Source organism: Panthera leo, chromosome E2 (genome assembly GCF_018350215.1).
Source record: "Panthera leo isolate Ple1 chromosome E2, P.leo_Ple1_pat1.1, whole genome shotgun sequence".
In the NCBI taxonomy this organism is placed as follows: domain Eukaryota; kingdom Metazoa; phylum Chordata; class Mammalia; order Carnivora; family Felidae; genus Panthera; species Panthera leo.
Genome location: NC_056693.1, coordinates 46,095,689 through 46,118,817, shown reverse-complemented (window position 1 = coordinate 46,118,817; position 23,129 = coordinate 46,095,689). Strand labels below are relative to the sequence as shown.

The 23,129-nt window shown below is 46.3% G+C and overlaps 1 protein-coding gene across 3 annotated transcripts in view; it reads right to left on the bottom strand.

Moving 5' to 3' along the window:
* Positions 1–23,129, bottom strand: part of ZFHX3 (zinc finger homeobox 3) — a 235,493-nt gene that overhangs the window by 158,296 nt on the left and 54,068 nt on the right. The window lies entirely within an intron of this gene.

Genomic DNA, 23,129 nt, shown 5'->3' with positions numbered 1-23,129 from the left:
CAAACAGGCCCAATGCCGCCCCGACACTGTGAAGTGGATGGCAGATCTCCAAAATCCCATCTCCAACCCCGCCCCCCTGAACCCACTGAGCACGCCTGCTTGTGAGTGAGCTGGCTTCAGACTAAAAACGTGATGGTGCAAAATCTGAGCTTGACGTATCTGGGAAGACTCTCAACTGGCCGGCTCCCCCTCTGGCAGCGTCGATCTTGCCCTGTCTGGATGGAGCCCGGTCACCACTGGTGTGGCGGTTTCTGCTGTCAGGGATCCTAGCGGCAAGCCGAGACGGCAGCTGGGCTCCACCGGCCCCCATTCCACACCTGCCTCGTAGTTATTAGTAGCTGCTCAAGCAGCTGTCCTTCAGCCCCGGGGCTTTTCCGCTTCCGACTGGAGTGCCACAGAGCTGAATTTGCCCTCTGAGACTTCGCATCCCTGGGGAGGGAGGCATCAGATCCCCCGCCATCGCTCTGCTCCTGTGGCCACATCATCACAGGGGCATTTCTTCCATCCCGGCATGGATCCTACAGTCGACTCAGCCTCTTGGACGGCCCCGATTGTTCAGCTGCAAATCCCAGGCCACACTCCCCCCTACACCTCCTTCCTGGAGAACATTTGGCTGCTTCTCCACCCAACATCTCATTCATACACATCAGAGGAAGGTTTTGGCCGGGTTTGGTCTCTCTCCTTCCCCACCCCACCCCTATGTTCCCATTCTTTTTCATTTCTTGATTCTTGACTGCACAGTAAGCCAACAGCTCCCCCTCGGGAAAAGACAGGGAAGGCAGGTTTACCCGAAGTCTCTGGAGAAATAGCTTTGGAAAAACGTGTCCTGTTTTGTTCAACACACACACACACACACACACACACACACACACACACACACACAGCATCTCTCAAGCTTATAACCTCAAATTCCATTACAACAAAGTTCCGTGTGCCTTAGAAAAGGCACATTGATTTTAAACAGAGATAACTACATGAAACCAAACCACACAGCAAATGCGATGGGACTTCAGAAGGCTTAGCTGGGATACAGGTGAGAATCCAGGGTGGCTCTTCTTAAGGATGCGCCTGATTGGCTGGACGACATCTGATTGACAGCTCAGGCCAAAAAGGTTGGCAGGCTGAAGGGGCGGGAGGGTTAACAGCCCGATTGTAAAATCAATGTCATAAATGCTTGGTAAGTTACAGGAACATGCTGGAAGGGGAGGCCACGATTGATAAAGGAGAACAGCTTTGATGCTTCACTAGGGACTTGAGTATCGACAGCAAAGCCAATCTCCTCTCCAGCCTGGGCTAGGCCAGAGAAACCTGCAAGCGTTTACCAATTAATTGGTGGGCTTTTCTTGTTCAGCTCTCTCTTACCTCCTCCTCCACAAACTATCCAGCTAGGCAGTCGGGACCTACAAAAACTTGCCTAACTTTTCTGTTCCCAAGCAAAAGGTGTCCAGCAAGGATGACACTGTAGCCACCTATAAAAGACAGATGACCCCGTGGTGGTGCCACCTGCCCCATCAGAGAGGACACGTGGAATACCACTCATTCACAGAGAGTGACGACAGCCCATGAAGACACCGGTGGGATAGAAGGGTCCACTTCAGGATCGAGACTCTGGGCTTCCTTTCAATGCATGCTGGCCACAACAGGCAGAACCATTTCTACCTTGCTAAGTGAGGTGTGCTTCCAGGACAAGTAGCGTCATTCTTCACCAGGGCGCCTGTGAAATGCAGTCTCTCAGGCCCCACTCCAGATCAGGATCTGCATTTTAACATGATCCCCTGGGGACAGGCATTAAAGCTTGAGACACTCTCTGCTTCACAACATCTTCACCAGATTGCCATCTTTTCCATGCTTGATGCCTGGACTGCTAGGTAGCCAGGCAGGGTCGGTCTTGGATTCCCCCACCGGTTCCGGGGAGGTGCAGGGATGGGGTGGGAGGTGCAGAGAAGGGACCTGAGGGTAGAGATGAAGCAATCCCTTAAACCTGCCCAATCCTTCAGCTCAAGGACCTCAGGCTCTCCAGAACTCTCCCACCCGGCCGGCTGTCCCTCTCGCTCTGTTTATCAGCCAGTCAATAAGAAAAAGGTAGTTCTTACTTAAGGAGGCAGAAGTCAACTCGGCAGGTCGATCAGCACTCTGTCTGTAAACACGGTTTCCCGTAAAATCAATGATCTTCAGTTACAGAGGGCAGCCTGGGAACCCAGCAGGTCCCCACGCACTCACACGCAGGCCCACCAGCAGCCTCCGTTGAGACCCTCACACCCCACCCCCAGCTCTGCACCCCATCCCCTCACTCTTCACTCGTGCCAGGGCCAGCTCACGCACACCAACTTACAACCCTTCCTGCAGCCTGCTTGTCTTCTGCTGCTTGTGACCCCAAGTTCCCTTTCAAACACAGACACACTCTACTCCTGACCTCCCAGTATGGTACTCAACATGGTCTGTGCATGGTTTTCAGACATCGGTTAGATTTCAAAAGAGCACATCTTTCCAGTAAGACGTTCAATGGCAGATATAGGAGTGATCTGGTTCTCTCACACTCATTCTCTCTTAGTGTTTAAATCTGCCATGTGAGAAGTAGTCTTGTACAGAAAGTTCCAACATCATCATCAAAAGCCCCCACCCCTGCTCCTGTCACAAGTTACAGTCCCCCTGGAACCTACCTGGGAAGCTCCCCTGTATCAGCCTTTATTTAAAGATTGTTTAAAATGATAAGTCTCCGTATTACCCCGGGCCCCACCACTAACAAGGTCATTCATCTCCCTCTTTCAACCAAGAAGATGTGCTAGGACAATTTTCTGACACTGCTTTAAGGAGACAGGACTGGTACAATGCAACAGTTACTGGGAAGCTGGGCGGGGGGCAGGATATAGTTGTTAGGGAGGGGAGGGGTTCCTGCTGTTGCTCCAGCTCCCAGAGAATTAAACATGAACAGTCACACTGTGTAATTTTAAATTGTTAATTAGCACAGGGTTAATTAGGCGGTCCTTTCACAAGAGGCTGTTTGGCAGAAAACCAAGAAAAGAAACAAAGGGGAAGAAGAGAAAAACAGAGAATCCAGACTGCGAGAAACTGTTGCCTCCGCGAGTAATCCGTGCTGCATGCCAGAGAGAAGTGAAGTAGCAGGCAAACCATCCTCCACGAGCAGCCTGCTTGCTCTGCTGGACCGCCGGCCAGGGAGCACTATCCTCCAGGAGCAGCCTGCTCTATTGGAGGGCCAGCCAGGGAGCACCATCCTCCACGAGCAGCCTGCTCTATTGGAGGGCCAGCCAGGGAGCACCATCCTCCATGAGCAGCCTGTTCTGCTGGACCACCAACCAGGGAGCACCATCCTCCACGAGCAGCCTGCTCTATTGGAGGGCTAGTCAGGGAGCACCATCCTCCAGGAACAGCCTGCTTGCTCTCCTGGAGGGCCAGTCAGGAAGCACCATCCTCCACAAGCAGCCTGCTTGCTCTCCTGGAAGGCCAGCCAGGGAGCACCATCCTCCACAAGCAGCCTGCTCTGCTCTGCTAGAGGGCCAGCCAGGGAGCACCATCCTCCACAAGCAGCCTGCTCTGCTCTATTGGAGGGCTAGTCAGGGAGCACCATCTGCCAGGAGCAGCCTGCTTGCTCTCCTGGAAGGCCAGTAACGGAGCACCATTTTCCTGAAGGCAATCTGGCAATAGGTATCAAAAGCCTCAAAAAACACACATGCCCTTTGACTCAGCAATTCCCCAATTCTAGGAAACAACCCAAGATACACGGTGGAGATACAGTATTATTCATCACAACATTTTCAACAGGAAAAAAAAAAAAAAAGAAGATGGAAATAATCCGGTAAAAGAAGGGGCTCTCTAAATAAATGATACTGCATAGAGTTCCGTAAGACAATATAAAGTATCACTGTTTAAAGAAACTACTTATAGGAGTGGGAAAATGATCACAGAGGATATTGAGTGAATGAAGTATCTATAGGTCTGCACATGGAAAATACAGGAGATTTGTATCAGAACTTTTTAAATGGTAATTGCTAGGGGATGAGGTTATGGGTGACTTCCTTTCCTCCTCTGTGCCTTTCTTTCCCAAAGCTTTTAAAAATTAAAACCATCCTAAGCGAAGCCATCGCTTCTAGAATTAGGCGTCCTGGGAAGGCCTACAGATACCACACCACCCTCATAACCACTGTGTGAGACGGATGTTCTTTATATCCCTGTCTTTAGGATGGGAAAACTGAGTTGTGCACGTTCTACAGCCCAAATGATAAATCCATCATCTGGCTGTGAAGTCTGTCTCTTTAGCCACTCTCCTACAGTTTTCTTTAATGTCTATTTCCCAAAGACAACTCCAGAAATATCCGACATTCAAATTCAATCTTTATATGTAACCGAGGACTGTTCTAAGATCATGGGAATCCAAGATTGTTATGTGAAAAAACATGCCCTTCGAGGCCCCTGGGTGGCTCAGTCAGTTAAGCATCTGGCTCATAATTTCAGCTCAGGTCATGATCTCACGGTTCTATTAGCACAGAGTCTGCTTGGGATGCTCTCCCTTTCTCTCTCTTCTCCCTCTCCCTCTCTCTGTCTCTGTCTCTCTCTCTCTCTGCCCCTCTCCTGCTTGCACTCTCTCAAATAAACATTTAAAAAACAACTATGCCCATTCACACACATGCCCCTTTTTTTTGGAGTGGGTGGAAGCTACTTGGATATCTCTACACAGGAGAAGGGGTAATGAGAATTGGGGGAGGTATTACAAGGAAATGACAGGCAGCTCATTATCCTGACCTTTTTTTTTTTTTTAAGACAAAAAGGCAGGAACACCTGGGTGGCTCAATTGGTTGAACGTCTGACTTTGGCTCAGGTCATGATCTCACGGTTTGTGAGTTCAAGCCCCACATCAGGCTCACTGCTGCCAACACAGAGCTCACTTCAGATCCTCTGCCCCTCCTTTCTCTCTGCCCCTTCCCTGCTTGCACTCTCTCTCAAAAATAAATAAATGTTTAAAAAAGAAGAGGAAAAAAGGCAGATTCCAGAGACTATAAAACAAAAAAAATGTATTCATTCATTCATTCATTCATTCACTCACTCATTCATTATTTACTGTGTACCCAGTATGTGTCAGATGCTAGGGAATTAATGATCAACAGGTCTCAGTGTACATTCTCGTGGGGGAGAGACCATAAAGAAACAGAACTTTAAGTGGTAGAAAACACTTAGAAATAATATAAAGCAAGAAAAGGGGGAAAAGTAATGTGTGTGTATATCATTTTGGATAATGATACTAGATTTAAAAAAGATATGCTGGAGATTGCATATTGCAAGTTCCCCATAGTTTTAGAACAGATTCAACAGTTACTGGATAGCATCTAGGAGGAAAAAAATTTTTTCTCATAAAGGAGGTCCTGAGAAATTAACAATTAGCTGTAGGTTCAGTAAGAACATTCACATAAAATAAACTGAAAAGTAGCTTCACTTAAGTTCACAGATCTGAGAAATGCATTAGAGAGCACTTTTTGATTTGTTTTTTTTTTTAAGTTTATTTATTTATTTTTGAGAGAGAGAGAGACAGAGAACAGGGGAGGGATAAGACAGAGATAGAGAGAGAATCCCAAACAGACTCCATGCTATTAGCATGGGGCCCGATGCAGGGCTCCAACCCATGAACTGTGAAATCAATCAGCTTGAGCTGAAACCAAGCCCCCCAGGCGCACCAAAGTACTTTTTGATTTTAATAAGGTATACCAAAGTTTATCATATCTTTGTATCCAGGACAGAAAATGTCTTGCAGATAACAAAGTCTGGCTGATTCTACAGCTGGCAGATGCTGTGACTTGAAGTATCCACTCAAAGGTCAGTGTGTCTAGTGACGTGCCTCAACATTCTGTCTTGTGCCCGGTTCCCTTCGCTCCCATCACCAGTTTGAGGGATGAGACCAGGCACACCCAACGCTCCGTGAAGGACATAGAGTTAAGAGGACTAACTCCTATGCCAGATGGTGATGTCACGACTAAAAATAAGATCTCAGCTAGTGGGAGGGACAGGCCCAAACAAACAAGATGAAATTTTGAAAGATGAAGTTTGAAGCCCTGTATTTTAAGTTCACGCAATCAGTAAAACCAACAGACACTGGAAGAGACTTGATTAACAAGAGTTCATGCAAAAAATACCCGGGGGTGTTACTGCACTACAGATTCAGTGCAAGCACAAAGCTGACATGGCGGCCAAATATGGAAATGTGATCTCTAGCTATAGGACTACACCACACCTGGTGAAACTCAGTAGGGTTCACAGGCCCATCATTTTCTTTCTCTGCATGAAGAATGCTACAATCCACTCAAGAGAATCTCACATGAGGGGTCCTGACAAACCAGAGCATGGTCAGATGGCAGACCAGGAACCGCCTGAAAGAGAAGAGAGAACTCCCAATGCAAGGCAAGCCAACTCTCCTCAACGATGCCTGTTATGTACAATGGGAATTAGTTACATGTGGTCTACCTAGCTTCAGGGTTTAACTACGAGTAACGCAGGGAACTTAATAGGAATTCGAGTTCGGTTTCATACGAATGAAAGTCTTTCTCAAGATTATCAAAGTTCTCAAATGGAATGTTGACTTTGTGAAATACTGCTCCCCGGTTCCATGAATGGAGAAAGGGATTTTGCTGTGGCCAGAAGGTTCCATCAGGCAGTCTATGAAGGTCCCATGAAGGGTGAAGATGCCCCACTTGTCAATCGGGTCACTCAGTCAACTTTAACCTCCTTCTCTGTGATCCCGCAGTAGCATTTTGCAGATGGAAACACATTGCAATTCTGGGGTTACCGCACTGCTATAATCATCTGTTGACTGGTCTACCTCTGCCATTAGTCTGTTCCATGTCTCAGTATCTTCCCCATCCAAGATGTGATAGGTGGTGAATGAAACTGTAGGGAAAATTAAGGTATTGGGAGAAATAATACTTGAAGGGGGGGGGGGGGGAGATGACCCCTGAACATGTTCTGTTTCTTTTTCTCTCGGTTGAAGAAATGTCTGGTGTAACCTTCCTCTACTCAATGGAACCAGGGCTCCTTGAAGAAATAGCCAATTCTTGGGCTGGGGCAAGGAAGAGCCCGAGATGGGCTTGAAGCATCTTTCTGAGCCAAAACGTAAGAAGGTGCTCTCAGAATGGAGGCAGTGTGCTGAAAGGAAACAGGAGCAGGCTGCAGGGGCTCCCATTTGCTCAAACTGGGACAATCTGAGCAAGAAAATTACATGAGAGTAAAGGTTTACAACTCAACGTATAAAATAAGAGTCCTTAATTGTGCACTTTGTAAAAAAATGTAGGATTAGGGAAAGTTCTTGCTTGGAACAGAAATCCAACTAATAAATGCAGAGGGAATCATGGAGTTAGAAGATCACCATTTGGTAACTATCATAATTATAATCCATTCAGGAAGGAATCAATGGATACTGAAACTGGTGGATGAGAGTCTGAACTGTAACAAGATATTTACACAGTCTCCAAGTATCTCCCCATAAGATACTTACTAATTACAGGAGGAAAAACAGTAACTTTACAGTAGAGACACCTGGCAATACCACCTTCACCGCATGATCAAAGTTAACATCACCAGGAATGAGACAAATAGACATCATGTGCCTCCTGAGAGGTTATACCGAGAAGAACACAACATCCCTTCCCTGACATTCCTGACAAAAAAATGCAAAACCTGAAGCTAATCATGAGGGAACATCAGACAAATCCAAATTGAGGACAGTCTACAAAATGTCCTATGCTCTTCAGATATGTCAGCGTCATGAAACAGAAAGACTGAAGAACTGTTTCAGATTAAAGGAGATTAAAGAGACATGACAAATGAACATCACACCTAATCTGGATTTTTTTTTCCTTTAAAGGGCAAAACTGGGACAATTGGCAAAATGTGAATAAGGTCTGGAGGTCAGTAATAGTCATAGATTAATTTTCTAATTTTGATAACTATGTTAATTTTCGAATTTGGTAACTATGGTGTGGTTATATACAAGGACATCTTTTTTTTTTTTTCAGGAAAAATACACTGATCTATTTACAGATGATGTTTCAATTTTCAAGTGGCTTAGGAAAAAACCTGTAGTAGAGTGTGTGTGTGTACCTACACACATCCATACATATAGACAGAATCTGAGATGATGTTAACGTGAGGAGGTCTGACTAATGAGTATACGAGAATCCTTTGTTCTATTATTACAACTCTCCTGTACACCTAGGATTATGTCAAAACAAAGAGAAAAGAGTAACTATCCGGTATAAGAACTCCCCACATTGAAATGCCAAAAATACACATGAACAGCCAACCCACCCTGATCCCCATCTCCTTTTTTTCCCCTATGAACTGCACTGCTGGCACAGCTTCAGGAAAGAAGCGGGCTCCAAGGCTGGACAGTGAGGGGTAGACAGATAAAAACAGAAAACTGAGCTTCCCTACGCCTAGATGAGAGGTTCTAGACAGAGCTCTCTAACTGGAGAAGTCACATGACCATTCTAACTTGGGCAGAATGTCCAGTAACACATCACTGAAAGACATTCACCCAAGACATGCATGATCCTGGATCGGGACAGATTTCCCAAACCTGGTGAATGCAGTTCTAAATATAAGGACAAGGGCAGCCACCATAAAAAAGGAAGAATCCCAGGAGCTACAAAGGGGGAGCACTGCTAAATCTAGAGTAAAACACAGACAAATACATGGCAATGAAAAACCATCCCCACATCTCCCCGCAACACCCAAAGGCAACCCAGATTCTGAGATAAGTAGAAAACTCATTCAAGGGGCAAATAATACGCTCATCTGTGTAGCTTAGAATCCACTGAAGAACCATATCCAATTCCATTCTATGCCTTCTACAATAACACGATTTGTATATTGCTACTGTGTGGAAGTCAGAAGTGTGAAAGCCTAAAAAGGTGAGATTCCATCGCTTGGTAGCAATTTCCCAGTAGCTTTAAGAATGATTCTGTAACTATGGCAAGGTCAGAGCACACACACGTTTGAACGGTCCTTCGTGTTGCAGGAGGTCCACTGCCTGGAAGGCCCAGAGAATCATCCAGGCTCTGGACTTCATGTTTGCTAATGAGTGCATCTGTGCTCTTTCCAGTGTGAACATAAATCAGCCTGGAAGGGAAAACTGCTAGCTCAGTCCATTCTGCAGGGAATCCGTAACTACCGCGATATTCTGGTCACAGTCGAGTCATGGAGGGGAGGAAGAGGGTGTCACACGATCTGAAGGAGAGCCAGGCAAGGAGCCCAGTCTGTGTGCTCTGGGAAAGATGAGCTGGGATTGGAGGAATAGAATTTTTTGTTAACCATGTGGATGCACACACATTTCAACAAAGACCAAAGCCATGACTGCAATAATAAAAAGTCAAACTCTCCCAAAGATTCCTTAGGCTCTGCCTTGTTCTGAAAAAGTGTCGCTGGGGCAACTGAACCAGCTGTTCAAGTAACTGTATCAAGTAACTTAGGTAAATACCGAAGTGCTCACGCCGCAGCTTCCCACCATATCCTGAAGGCAGACGACCAGCATCTTTGGCCATCACTGGCCTCAGAAGTTCTCTCCTGACCTAGATTCAAACCGTGAAGCACTGCCCCCATCCCAGATGTCAAGCAACACCTCCTTTCACCATACACAGCCGCTTTAACCACCTTACCGCATCAACTGCCCCTGCGATGTGGGCAGAGCTCCCCCACCCCATCTCTACTCAGCCCCTGCTGCCTTCCCAGCTAAACGGGATCCCTTCCCACCCTCACTGTAACCAATTACTTCAGTGTTTTCTTTTCCAGCACCCACAACTTTTCATCTCCTCCCAATTTCCTCAAAATCCCTCTCCAAAGATCCTATTTCTGATCTCTCCGTTCTTGCTGTTGGGCTGCAGAGTAAAAGCTAGGAGACGAGGTAAAACTGTGCCATCTGGCCCATTACAGTTTCAATCTGGCATCTCATGATGTTAAATTTATTTTAAATAATTTCTCCTGATTAAAGCAGTGTGAGTTCATTATAAAAAAAAAAAATGGATATGGGCAGAACGACTCACCAGCTAAAATAAAAATCACCTATAATTCCACCAGCCAGAGAGTCACTGGCAGGCAGGACAGTTTTTAGGTGGTTTTTTGTTTTGTTTTTTTTTTTCCTCCGCACGTCTAGAGATACTGATCTTCTTTGACCAAACTCAGATCGCACTGTCCTTATGTGAGCCGCCCTTTTAAATGAATCTAGCATGAGAGTTTCCCAGGACATGGAATATTCTTCCTAAGTCAGAACTAATAGCTACATAGATATTGTATGCCTTGGACATAGCATAAAATTTCACTAAATTCTATTACTGGACCTTTAGGCAATTTCTAATATTTTGCTGTCAATGCTACAATAAACTCTTGTAAATCTTTGTATATATGCTAATGAGATCACTAACATAAATAAGGAGCGGCTCCATTGCTAACACACTTAGTAGGGCCAGGCATAGTTCTCAGCACTTTTTAAATATACCTCATTTCATTTGATCCTCGGAACAGCCCATTTTATAGATGAGGAAACTGAGGCTTAGAAGGTTAAGTATCTTACATATAAGTCACATGCCAGCTAAGTGGGTCTTTGAAACTAGGGAAGCCTTCCTTCCTATTGTAAAGCCTAGGATCTTACCCAAGACGCTACATCTCTGTTTCCTTAGGACATACTTCCGCAAGTGGACTTGCTGGCCTAAAAGCTAACAATGGGTTAGGCTCCCTGGCATATTCCAAAAAAGCCCTTCCAACTCATGCCCAGTGGTATATGAGCATCAACTTTCCTGCACCTTCATCATTAGTGGGTATTATTTTCCTTTAAAAAAATGTCAATTTGGCAGGCAAGAAACGGTATCTCATTTTGACTTATACTTCTCGCTAATAAGACAGGGACCATCTGCAGATACTTATTGGCAATTTATATTTCTCGTGTGAATTGCCTGTTATTTCTATTGCAGGGATGTGTTGTCCTTTCCTTGATGATTAGTCAGAGGGCTGTGTAGGATTTTACTGGGGCTATCTCTTGCTCAACTCTCTACCACATTCCACTACCCTTGAGCTCCTGGATCAGAGTCTGACCCACTCGCATCGTCAGACAGCACTGCTGTCCTTCCTTCCAACAACCTGTCCTCAGCACCTTCAAGCAAGCAGACTCTGGCCTCTGCTTCACTTCCCCAACGCTGATCTCCTAAAGCCAGGTGAGCTTCTCCTCCTCCACGAGGAGTTCAATGAGAGCTCTACTGCATTTCTCCAGTTCTACTGTGCAGCAGAAGCAGCTGTGGGGCTCAGTGACGACACATACAGATGCCAGGCCCCATCCCAGAATGCAGGGTCAGGTTCTCTGGACATCACTTCAGATGAGTGAGAAGGCCCTACGTCTCCAAGATTTGGTATCCCTACAAGGTCACCAGTGTCCCCCTCAGCAGCCAGTAGTTTTTTCCTCTTCTATTTTCAACTCCCTCACTCTCCTCTGCAATCCAAACTGCCAACCACCGCACCCTGAGATTTCCCCTTCATTTCTCTGGCATCCTCCTTCGGCTCTCCTCCTACCTCTCTGATCTCTGGTCTCTGCGTTGCCTGCCCTCTTCCTGTTCCCACAGTTCTCCATGGATACACTTTTCCACTTATTTCATAAGACTCCCTCTTGCTTTAACCCACAGAAACCTCTCCTCTCTGTTCTTCTACAGTATTTAACCAGCATATTCTCCCCCTTGGCACTCCGCTCTTATCTCTGTACATCAACTACCTTAACTACTTCTGTGGTTTCAATTACTGAAATTATGTGTTGACTCCCAAAACAAAAATATCCATTCCTAACTTATCACTTGCATATGGGCCTCATACTTTCAGAAGACCACAAGATGTCTGTAAATGGCTAGCCTTCCCTCACTCAACACTCAGCACGGCTCAACAAGACTGAATGGAAGTGCCCCTCACTGACCACCCTCGTCTCTCTGAATGGAACTCCTGGTGCCATCCTTGACTCCAGAAAACAGAAAGGATACATCAGTCTAGCCTTCCCAATGTCATATTCATCTCATGCTTTTTCCCATTAGAGCGAACTGCCAAAATATTCAAACTTACACTCTCCACACTGTTGTTGTTGTTTTTTAACATTTACTTATTTTTGAGAGAGCGAGAAAGAGACGGAGTGGGAATGGGGAAGGGGTACAGAGAGAGGGAAACACAGAATCTGAAACAGGCTCCAGACTCCGAGTTGTCAGCACAGACCATGATGCGGGGCTCGAACCCACAAAACGTGAGATCTTGACCTGAGCTGCAGTTGAACACTTAACCGACTGAGCCACCCAGGCGCCCCTCCCTGCACTGGTTTTAAAACACTCTGGAATCTCCTCCTGTGCTACTACTCAGTCACCTCTCTCACCACCGTCTAATAAAAGGGTCTCTCTGCTTCATTTTTCCCTCTGTTCATGCAGTCCCAAGCCCTTCGGATGTCCTCTTCCCCAACATTTATCCAAACCTTGGACATCCTTTAAGTCCCACGCAGGCAAGAAAACCCCTCTGATCACTCAAGCCCACAAAGATCTGCCTCCTCTCTGTCCTACCACACAGAGATTGGTCCTACCGATCATCACCACAGGGCCACTAAACTATCGCTCATTTCACCTGGTCACTTTTAGTTCTACAACTGACTTTAAGCTGCTTGAGGGCAAAAACTGGCTTCTATTTCTGTTCATCTCCTACTACAAAGCTGAACAAGTGGTACAGACAAAAACTTGATTAACAGCACACTTTCTCTTTCGAGGAAACACCTTAAATAACAGCAGGAGTGTGTTCATCTCAACATGACCTGTAATTAATCACCAAAGACCCAATCATCCTAATTCTGAGGCTCAGGTATAATACTTGAATATTTCAGCATTCTGTGGTTTATAGTGTTCGTTTCCTTTTCCAAAATTACAGAAGGCTTGAAGTCTACAGAGGCAGCCCTCATTCCAGCCATTTTAAATAACTGGTCCATGAAACATAAATCAGGAAGCCAAGCAAATCCCTAAGTACAATTCTGTTTTGGGGGGGAGGGGAGTCAGGCACAGGCTATACACTAATGACTGCACACAAGATTTCTGCCCTATTGCAAGTGTTATCAGAGCCATGCTCACGAGTTTCATAGGATGATGAGCCTACTAGGGTTCCTGAATTCTTATTAGGGAGTTCTTCGCAGAGCACTGATTTTGAGTAGCAGGAGGACCTGTTGCAGTTCAAGGCTGCACAAGCCCATGACAAACTCAACTTGGGCAGACTCTCTGTCTGCACTTGCAGTCTCGGGAAGGAATGCAGGTAGAAGCAGCCCAGGCCTTAACCCTCCTTTTATGCCGATCTGATCTACATGGGAACAGATGAATAACATGTTACGGCTGCTGTTCTCTGGTCTGCGGCACCATCTGGAAAACCCCATCCAACTTTCCTGGAGAGAGAAGATTGTATGCTCTCCAGTAACTCTCCCACCTGTTGTAAAGGGGATGATCGGGAAGCCCAGTAAAGGTGAGGTGAGTGGTGGCCTCGGGGGAGGAAAGTCTCCCTCCACTGGCATCTCCAAAATGGCTCTGAAAGAGGGGTGTCTTTCCCTTTCGGCAGGAAGAAAGCCACTGGTGGGCTCTCTGGTGGCAGTGGGCACTGGCACAAGGCTCCAGAACTGGCACCACGAGCAAACAAGCAAGGGTTGCCCTTCCAAGGCTCATTAATGGGGCAACACACACACACACACACACACACACACACACACACTCTCGAAGGCACGCGCGCGGGCACCCACACAGGGTCGCTCACCAGTGCAGGCACAGAAGCTCTTCACATCTCCCCTGGCTCATTAGCATAAGCAGCTTTTTGAGCAGCAGGGAGCAAGAGGGACCACTAAACAGAGCAGGAATGGAAGCTCTAAGGCCCGGGGCTACTGCCAAGGGCATGAAGAAAGGATCACCATGCAAAAGCGAAACCACACCAAAGGGTTGCTCAGGAAGGGTGTGTCGTGGCTGGAGGCCCTCAGATGCCCCTCTGGGCTGAACTTGCCAAGCATTCTCCCAACTTCGTATTTGGCTAGACTGTAGCCAGCAACTAACTCTGTCACATAATTTCCTCCTCAAGAGCTTTGTTTTTACTCAACTGAAGATCTGAGAGGCGCCTATTTCATACTGGGTAGTCCTTACATCCCAGGGGCGTAAAAGGAGCTCTTTCAAACGCCAATGCCCTTCCCTAGTGCAAAGTGGGAGAGCCGCAAGAATAGTCATCAGGACCTTGAAGGACCTCAAGACAGCCTGAAGAGGTGCAGAGTCTGTTTGCCCCGAGTGTGCTTCAAGCACTTCCAAATTCCAAAGCTTTAAAACACAGCGGGGTGGGTATGAAACTGAATGCCATGTCCTATTCTTCACAGCCCCTTCCCCATCCCACGTGGCATTTAGGAAATCCATCATGTGCACTGTTACTTTTCATCAAGAAAAACAGATTGAGACACAGTTACCATTGGCCACTTCAAAGAGTGGCCCTGGGAATTAGGCAAAACAACAAAGGAAAATTTCTTCTTCAAGTGCAAGGATCCAATAGTTCGCACTTCCTCAACCCTCTGGAAGCTGCCCCAAGAACTAAGTGACTGTGGGTAATAATTATACCCTCTCAAACACAGCAAAAAAAAAAAAAAGGCCCAGATGGTCTTTCTCCTCTTGCTGTTCCAAATGCTGCTTTTGGGTCAATAGCTACTGTGAAACCTCACCAAGGTCCACGTTAAATAGTACTTGGATTAATTATGCTTGAAAGTCTCTTATCCAAGCACTGCTAAGACCCAATGATTGAGTTTGGGAACGAGTGTGGTTACATATTTTTCCTTAATGGCTTCCTGAACACCCTGGTTAGGTCTGATCCCTGGGGGCGAATTGCCAGTTCGAGTCATAAAATGTGATCAATGTAGATCAAGACCCTGTACTAAGTGTCTAAGAGGAGAGGAGAAACGTATTTGTACAAACATATGAAAAATGCATGTTAACATAAAGAACTTCAGCTTCCGTTCTGAGCAGGCACCAGCTTCTCCTGTGGCCCCTAGAGCTCTGCTCATCCCTCCACAACTTCCAGCCAGCCATCCTGATCTTGGACAGCACCAGAACCAGAGAACGCTGTGGATACTGTTCCTGCATCTCCAGAAGATTCCCACATGAAGTCAGGCTAACATCAGGGCAATCCAACCTGGCAGTTAATGAGCCACAATAACACAGAGGCTCCTGGGGTTCTGGCCCTATTTGTCTTAGTTTTAAGCTCCTCTGCAGAATACTAAGCCCAAAACTCAGTAGCTGCTCTAATGATTTTTATTCATTCACGCAACAAATATTGACTGAGCACCTTAAAACATATACAGCATCCTTCTTAGCAATACAGAGACCTACTAGCTTGCTCTCATTAGAGTCCAGATGTGTCAAATAAGAATATGGACAGTGACAATCGGGGCACCGCAAAGGACAGACTCAACACTTCCCATGGCCACTGGATTCACTGTAGTAACACCGATCCAGGGTACTGCTCCCCACCATTCCAGAGTCTTCCTGCTCTCCTGCCACAATCTGTCCTGCTCCTGACCAGATGTACTCAGTGATGACCTCTGAGGTCCACTACACTTAAAAACATGGTTTGACTATTCCAACACCTGGTTTGCCAAGTTGTGCCACTGCCCTGAGACCCTACGGTGCTGGGGACATCGCTGCCCCCGCACTTCAATGTATCCCTTCGACATTCCCCAGCTGTACTAATCCCTCTCGGGAGGTCTCGCCCTCAATCCCCATGGAGGTGAAGGACTGTAGGAACATTAAGGATGTTTGAGATCAACCATCTCCCAACAGCCCAGAATTTTTCCCATCCTGGGATGAAGGGCATGAGAAACTGACAGAATCCACGAAACGGCCTTCACACAAGCATTTATTTCACTCTGATGCTGTCAAGTTGACAAGAAATGAGCTGATTCCATGTCTACTGGTTCCTCGCAGGTGATCCAACACGTTCCCCACCTCCTCGCCTGCCCTTAATATTCCCCATCCTGGTTTCTTTGGCCTCAGTTCCTCTTTAGGATGGACCAGGTGACTTTACAGGCTCCACACACCTAAGTGGCAGAATATTCTGGAGGCAGAGTCTGGTCTCCCCCAGTCTTATCGAGAGCTCCTGGGGTTGGCATGTGCCCAGGTTCACTGGACACCTCAGGGAGGTGGCTCGGCCCAGCTTCCACGTGACCAAACAATGCCCTTTCATGGAGCATCGTGTTCCTGACACAGTACTGGGAGTTTCCGGGACAAACACGGGGAGCGGGGGGGGGGGGGGGGTCTTGTTCTCAATGGGCTGATAAACAGAAGCATCAAGTCTGCGAATTCAAATGAACCAGCTCAGCAAAGTCTATTCAGCAACGTTCCCTCGGCTTCCAGCTATCCCCCACCCCCAGCCATCTGGTTCCTTGTCACAGGCCATAGGAGAAGCTGTGGTTTCTGTAATTCCTCTGGTGTCTAACTGTGGGCGACGCAGGAGAAAGAAAAGCAGATACCACCCGGGGTATATATGCCTATCACACAACAATTCTACTGACCTGGGAAGTAGGGCAGGAAAATCGTGTGCGTAATTTTGAATCATCCACACGTAAGTGGTCTCCGGAGAGACAGTTCAGGGGAAGTGAGTGGGGAATAAAGGGGGCGAAGAAAATGGACTGAGAATTTTCTTTTCCCTTCCTTCCTTCCTCCCTCCCTTCCTTCCTTCCTCTTTCCTTCCTTTCTTTCCTTCTTTCTATCTCTTTTTAAAGGAATCTTTCCCAAGCATTCACTACCCAGCCCTTTCCGCCTCCGGGATGGAAAGTGTTACTCAGCTGCAAGGCCTCTTGCTAATTGTGGGTTTTTATTTTTATTTCCTATTACCCTCTCGCACGCCTGATGAGATTATTTTACCGGAACTGACACAGCTGGAAGCAGCAGGCATACGTGGAGCCTCTGAGGAGGTGATGCAATTTCATTTTCATTGATCAGAAATCAGCAGGGCAGTAAGTGATGGGAAATTCCATTAGAAGAGAACTTGCAAGCCATGAGCCTCAACTTCCTTGCCACACCCAAGTGCCCCCCCCCCCCCGGGGGTCTCGCCTTCCTCTGGACAAAGTCCGCACAGAGCAGAGGATGGGAAATGCTCTCCTCAACATGGCAACGGGAAAAGAAGTTCCACGCTGCTGGCTTGCGAGAGCAAAAACGGGACTCCTTCAACCCACAGGGGCATCTCAGCTCTTGTCTGTCAATTATGGAGAAGTTTTCCAGGGATCCAGAATAGGAGTGCTCAGAATTAAGCTCCAAAGCTCTTCAAATCAACACTTAAAGGATCCCTTCCCCAGGGTCAACCCCTAAGAAGAGAGACGGCCACTAAGTAATCCTTGTACATATATCCCCCAACCACTCGTAGAAATTATCCTGAAGGCACCTACCATTTTTGAGCACCTACTGTGTGCCAGACACTGTGCTAGGCGGTCCACACGCACAAACTCGGATCCTCCCCTAACACTCCAGGATGAACATTTATCCGTCTTCTCTCTTGGGCAGTGGAGTAGGCAGAGTTCCAGGGAGGTGAGGGAGAGAGCCAACTGGGACCAATGCCTCACTGGGGGTTTGCAAGACTCTTACCAACAGCGAAGGCAGGCTGAGTGAGAGCCCATGAGAAAACTTGCTCACTCACACTTGGGTCTTAAGATGCAGCACGTCTGACTGTCTGGTCTACGTTTTTCCAGAGATGGCAGTGGACAGATTCTGATTCATCCATCTCCATCGTCCCAGGCATCCCAACAACACAGCCTGTGTCCAGGGCTACAACCAGAAGTGAACTTTGGAATGCATGGATTGGCTACTGTTTTATAGCAGTTAAGATCTCCGCCCACCCCCACCCCGCCCCCATGCCCAAACTGTTGGCCCAGCAAATACAGCTTCACTCACCAAAGACCTGACGGGGGGGAAAAAAGAAGAAAAAGAAGAAAATAGCAAAAGCTACTCGGGAAGACAACTTCTACAGAAAACAAAAACAAAATACATTGCCATCTGAATGGCTCAACAGATTTCCTTTGGCTGTTTTGCCATATAAAACGTGAATCAGAGCAGAACCAGGCCACGGTCACAGAATTAACACTGCTCCAAACACTAAAATAGAAAACTTCTAAGTGCATAAGCGATGACAACAGGTCAAACCAAAATCTGTCAGTAAGCTTTTTCTGAGCACCTAACCTAAGGCTCAACAAAGCAGAGAACACATAAGAAGGGGACCCCTGGCCTCCGTGAGCTTACAAACTAAATCAGATTCACACAAGAATACCCAGCACGCAGTCACTTATTTATCCTGCTTGTGAGAATGCACAATACAACATCAGAGCCTAAATTGAGGCCAGGGCAAAAGAGGAAAGAAAGAAGGGGGGAAAAAAAACCAAGAGCGTAGGAAAATTTGAGCCAAAATTGAAGCTTAAATGTATGGATACAGTCATAATCAACACAGTGAGCAATAAATTTGGCTCTAAACTTCCTAAAAGTCTAGAAAAAAAAAAAAACATAATAGCCTTGTTTTAGGTATACCACTCACAGCGGCCAAGAGACAAAGAGCAAGCCAACTGCTTGGTATTTAGTACCAACAAATTCTCAATTTCAAAAACTAGGATAAGGACTGGTAGCAAGAGGTACCCATAACCCTGTTTCCCTCTGCTAGAGTTGGAGACCAGTCTCATGGCCTCCTTTGATGGGCAAGAAGAATGACCCCAGAGGGTGCTGGGGGTTTGCCCGAAGTCAGCGAGCTCATCAGTGGCAGAGCTAGGAGGGGGGCCTGGGTGTATCTTCATATGATACTTACAGTGGTGTTGCGACCACACATAGCTATCCTCCATTATCCTTCAAAATGCATGGGCTGGTCAGGCAGGGGAAGCGGGGGCATACGGAGGCATACGGAGGCATACGGAGGCTGGAGTTCGAGGTGGGGGTGCTGTCCTAGATAAAGAGACCTAGACAACAACTAAATATACTACACAGACCTCCTATGGATACTAATTTTAACAAACAACTGTAAAAAGCTATTCCACGGACAATCCGATCATTCTGAAAGGTGATATGGGATTGGATGATGTCACGAGGTTGTTAATTTTGTTATATAAATTCAATATTATAATCACCTTAAAAATGATAAAGCCTCACGGTGTCTTTAATGGGCCTTAAAATCAAAGCCAGCGAACAAAAAGATTAAATGTATCTAACAAAAAGTGTATTGCTGTTAAATCTAGATGATGGGTTCATTCTATTATTCCATTTTTCAGAACACATTTTTCTTTTCTTTAAAAGAAAGAAGCTCCAGGGATGCCTGGGTGGCTCAGTTGGTTGAGGGTCCGACTTCAACTCAGGTCATGATGTCACGGTTCATGGGTTCAGGCCCTGAGTCGGGCTCTCTGCTGTCAGCACGGAGCCTGCTTTGGATCCTCTGTCTCCCTCTCTCTTTGTCCCTCCCTTGCTTGCCCTCTCTCTCCAAAATAAATAAACATTAAAAAAAAGAAGAAGAAAAAAGAAAAGAGGAGGGGAGGGGAGGGGAGGGGAGGGGAGGGGAGGGGAGGGGAGGAGAGGAGAGGAGAGGAGAGAAGAGAAAAGAAAAGAAAAGAAAAGAAAAGAAAAGAAAAGAAAAGAAAAGAAAAGAAAAGAAGGAAACTCGGTCTTTACCCAGTTTGGGAACAACTTCTAAAGAGAGCACAGCATTGGCTGGAACCAAGGTTCTCAGCCTTGAGTTGACACATTCATGGCAAGCTAAGCCTTTTTTCCAAAGAAATATGGGTTCTCCTTTCCTTAGAAGAGCTGAAGGACTTCCTAAGAAGTCCTTTTACCACTTTCTATCTCTGTATTTTGCTTTCAAAATCACCATCTGCTGACCCCACCCCTGCTCTTAACCTTAGAAGGTACCAAGCACTGCCATGCCATTACCAAAGGAGACAACCTCACACTCTGGGCTCGGTACTAGCCACGTTCATATGTGGTAATTATCACTATCATCACTGAGCAAAACGGGTCCCAATTCACAGCCCAAGATTACATAAGAGCTTGAAGCTAAACTCTAAGAAAACCACATCCACTAATAGTTAAAAGCCTCCACTTACAGATTTAATAGGTTAAAAAATAATTTTAAACACTTTCAGTGAGTTTACAAAATAAGGCAATATTTGCCAACCACTGTTTTTGAGTTCACTGTCTTTCATCTCAGTATGAATGTTTTATAAGTCACCTTAATTGCTTTGTAAAGTCTGAACTGAACTGCTTCCCGCTGGGCTGGCTCTCTTGGGCTCATCTGCAAGTTGGATGGCCCAATGACAAGTGGGCTTCTTGCCACATGTGGGCCCATACACACCTATTACTGTGATGCGGTTTCTGGGAAACACTCTTTGCAATGGACTTTTCCACAGTATTTGTAAGTAAGTATTTGACCAAGAAAACAGTCACACCCAGCACCAACCTTCCCAGGAACAAAGAACTCCGCTCAGGCAATTTACATGATGTTCGATACATTTTCAAACACTCTTATATTCATTTCTCATTTGACCTCCAACAATCTTGTTAAGTAGACAGAATGGGAATCACAATTCACATCTTATAGGTTTAAAGAGATTCATCAAACATTACAGTAACTACTATGAGTCACTCTTTCCCAAGGTCACTAGCTGGTTACTAGCCAATCAGGGACCAGGACTCCATCTCTAGGTTTCTACACCAGTGTTCTTTTCTCCATGAAGACATCACTTCCTGAAAGAGAATCACCTTTCCAAACCCTTCAAAATCACAATTCATCTTCTAAATTAAAAAAAAAAAAAATCTGAATACACCAACCCCCTCCAAACATTATTTCACTGCTCATACCTAAAAAACAGAGTTATAAATAATGCCAAACACCGGGTTGCTCCACAGAGCCAAGAACCTTGATGGAAGACATCAAGTCTCAAAATTTTACATAGATCAGAGTGTTATAGGGCTTGGAAAAGCACCTAGTAAAGTGCCAAATGCTGAAGCAAGGATCTCTGGCCATAACAAAATATAAGACAGCAGGCAGTGCACAACTCCCTCTAAAATGCTCTCGACCCCACAGACTATACTCCTGCATGAAGTAGTCTGACCACTCAGCTCCCAAAGCTATTTGTGAAAAGAAGAAAGTAAAATGCTGTCAATGTCTAAGAGATCCTCACAAATGAGTTCAGATTTAGAAGAGCTAGTACCAACACAGAGTTCAAGTTAAGACCCAGTGGGGTGATCTAAAGAGTGATGGTGGCCACAGTATTACTGCTTCGTGACCCATCTCCACAACTCATAAGTGCACAAACCTACGTAAAACCAAAATCTAGGGAACTGGCTTCATTCCTATCGTGAATGTTGCATACTATCTAGTTATGAGCAGTCTAGTCCACCTTCTGCCATCATGGTGGAGCCCTCTGAGCTACAGTCCCTATCCGAAGGGAAAGCAATGGAACTGTGGTCAATGTAGTAAGTACTACCCACCCTCCAAGCCTAATTGATCTAGGGGACATTTTTAGGAAGACCATTTTGCTTAAAATAAAACTTTGCGATGTGTGGAACCAATGGAGCCTGGGCAGAAGGAGAATAAGGAGAGAAGTGGGTGGGTCCAGAATACAAGAGAGTGACAGTGATCCCTTGGTGACAGGTAAGGTCAGATGGGAAGGCTCAAGCCATGACCGTGGGCAGACTCTCCAACCACGAATGGAGAAACAATCCCACCAGCTTCCCCTCTGGACACAAAAGACTCACTATTACTCCTGGGACCCCTTCCTCCCCTGTGTAGGTCTATCCACTCACACCGTCTGTGAGCTCAGCCCAGCTCATCAAGCCTGTGGCTTGGTACGAAGGTCAAGTCTTGCTATTACTACCCTGGACCTTACCAGATAAAGCCTACAGGCTTACTTTTTTGCTGCCCAGGCTCTGTGGCCTGGCTCCCTTACTCTTATGGACTCTTATCCCATGGCCGGGAATTCCATACACCTGAGACCCCCTTGCCTGTGCCTACCTGTACTTCCCAAGCGTAGCTCACAACCCTCACCTTCATCACATACCCACTGGCTTTCTCCCCATCTGCTCAATGTCCACTCCCGGTTTTCTTGGGCAGCCACGAAGGATAAGGAAGCCACAGGCAGAAGCCTGGCTAGAAAGGCAGGAAGGTGGCAGCAACTAACACAATTCGCTCTCCTCCTAGTCCAAGTCCTGCCGCTGTTTCCCCCTTCTCCACTTCCCAGCAACACTGTGAAACTCAACAGCTTTACAAACAGACTCTTAGATGTGGTAGCTGGCTTCTCATTAGAGGTCAGTGTCACTCAGGTTCAACAGCATCTGTGTTGGTGGGTGTGCAATGCTGAAGATCCCTAGGATAGACTTCACTAACATTAGGCCAAAGGGGTTGAGCCACTGGAAATGGTGTGCAAGCCACGCCCAGCTTCATACATACTTACAGATACACATGTACACACATACAAATACATATTTCAAACACAACAGAGAAGTGAAAAGAAAACAACAACAACACAGGAAGTCAACACAAACACACACACCACCACCCCTACTGCTGGCAAGATCCTGTCCCAAAAGTTTCCGGATGACTGTCACTTACTATTTCCTAGTCCCTAAGCACTGGCTTGGTCTGGGGACTCCATCCCAGGTGCTTCCTAGAGCCAAGTGTCCTTGTTGCCTTTGTTCCATCAGAAGAAAAGGGGAACATAAACATTAATCAGACCAGAGACGGGGCACAGGCAGTAACAGTGATACAATCTCAAGTGGCACCAAACTCTACCTCTGGCATTCTGTCATTTTATGATTGAGCACTGCACTTCAGACACTCACTGGACCAGTGGAACCTGAATCCTAGAACTAGATGTCCCGAAAAAAGTGGTTTCTCTCTAAAATATGGATCATAAAACAAATGCTCAGAGTCCCAGGATGCCTGTTGCATAAGGGCATCAATGCTACAGTTCTCAATTCACCTCCACACTTGTCCATCTTCCCCTGAGGAGCGTGCAGGTGGAGTGGAGAGGAACACGGGACAGAGCCGAGGCAGGGCAGGATCACAATCCTTACTCTTAGCATTCAAATTCCTGAGTCACA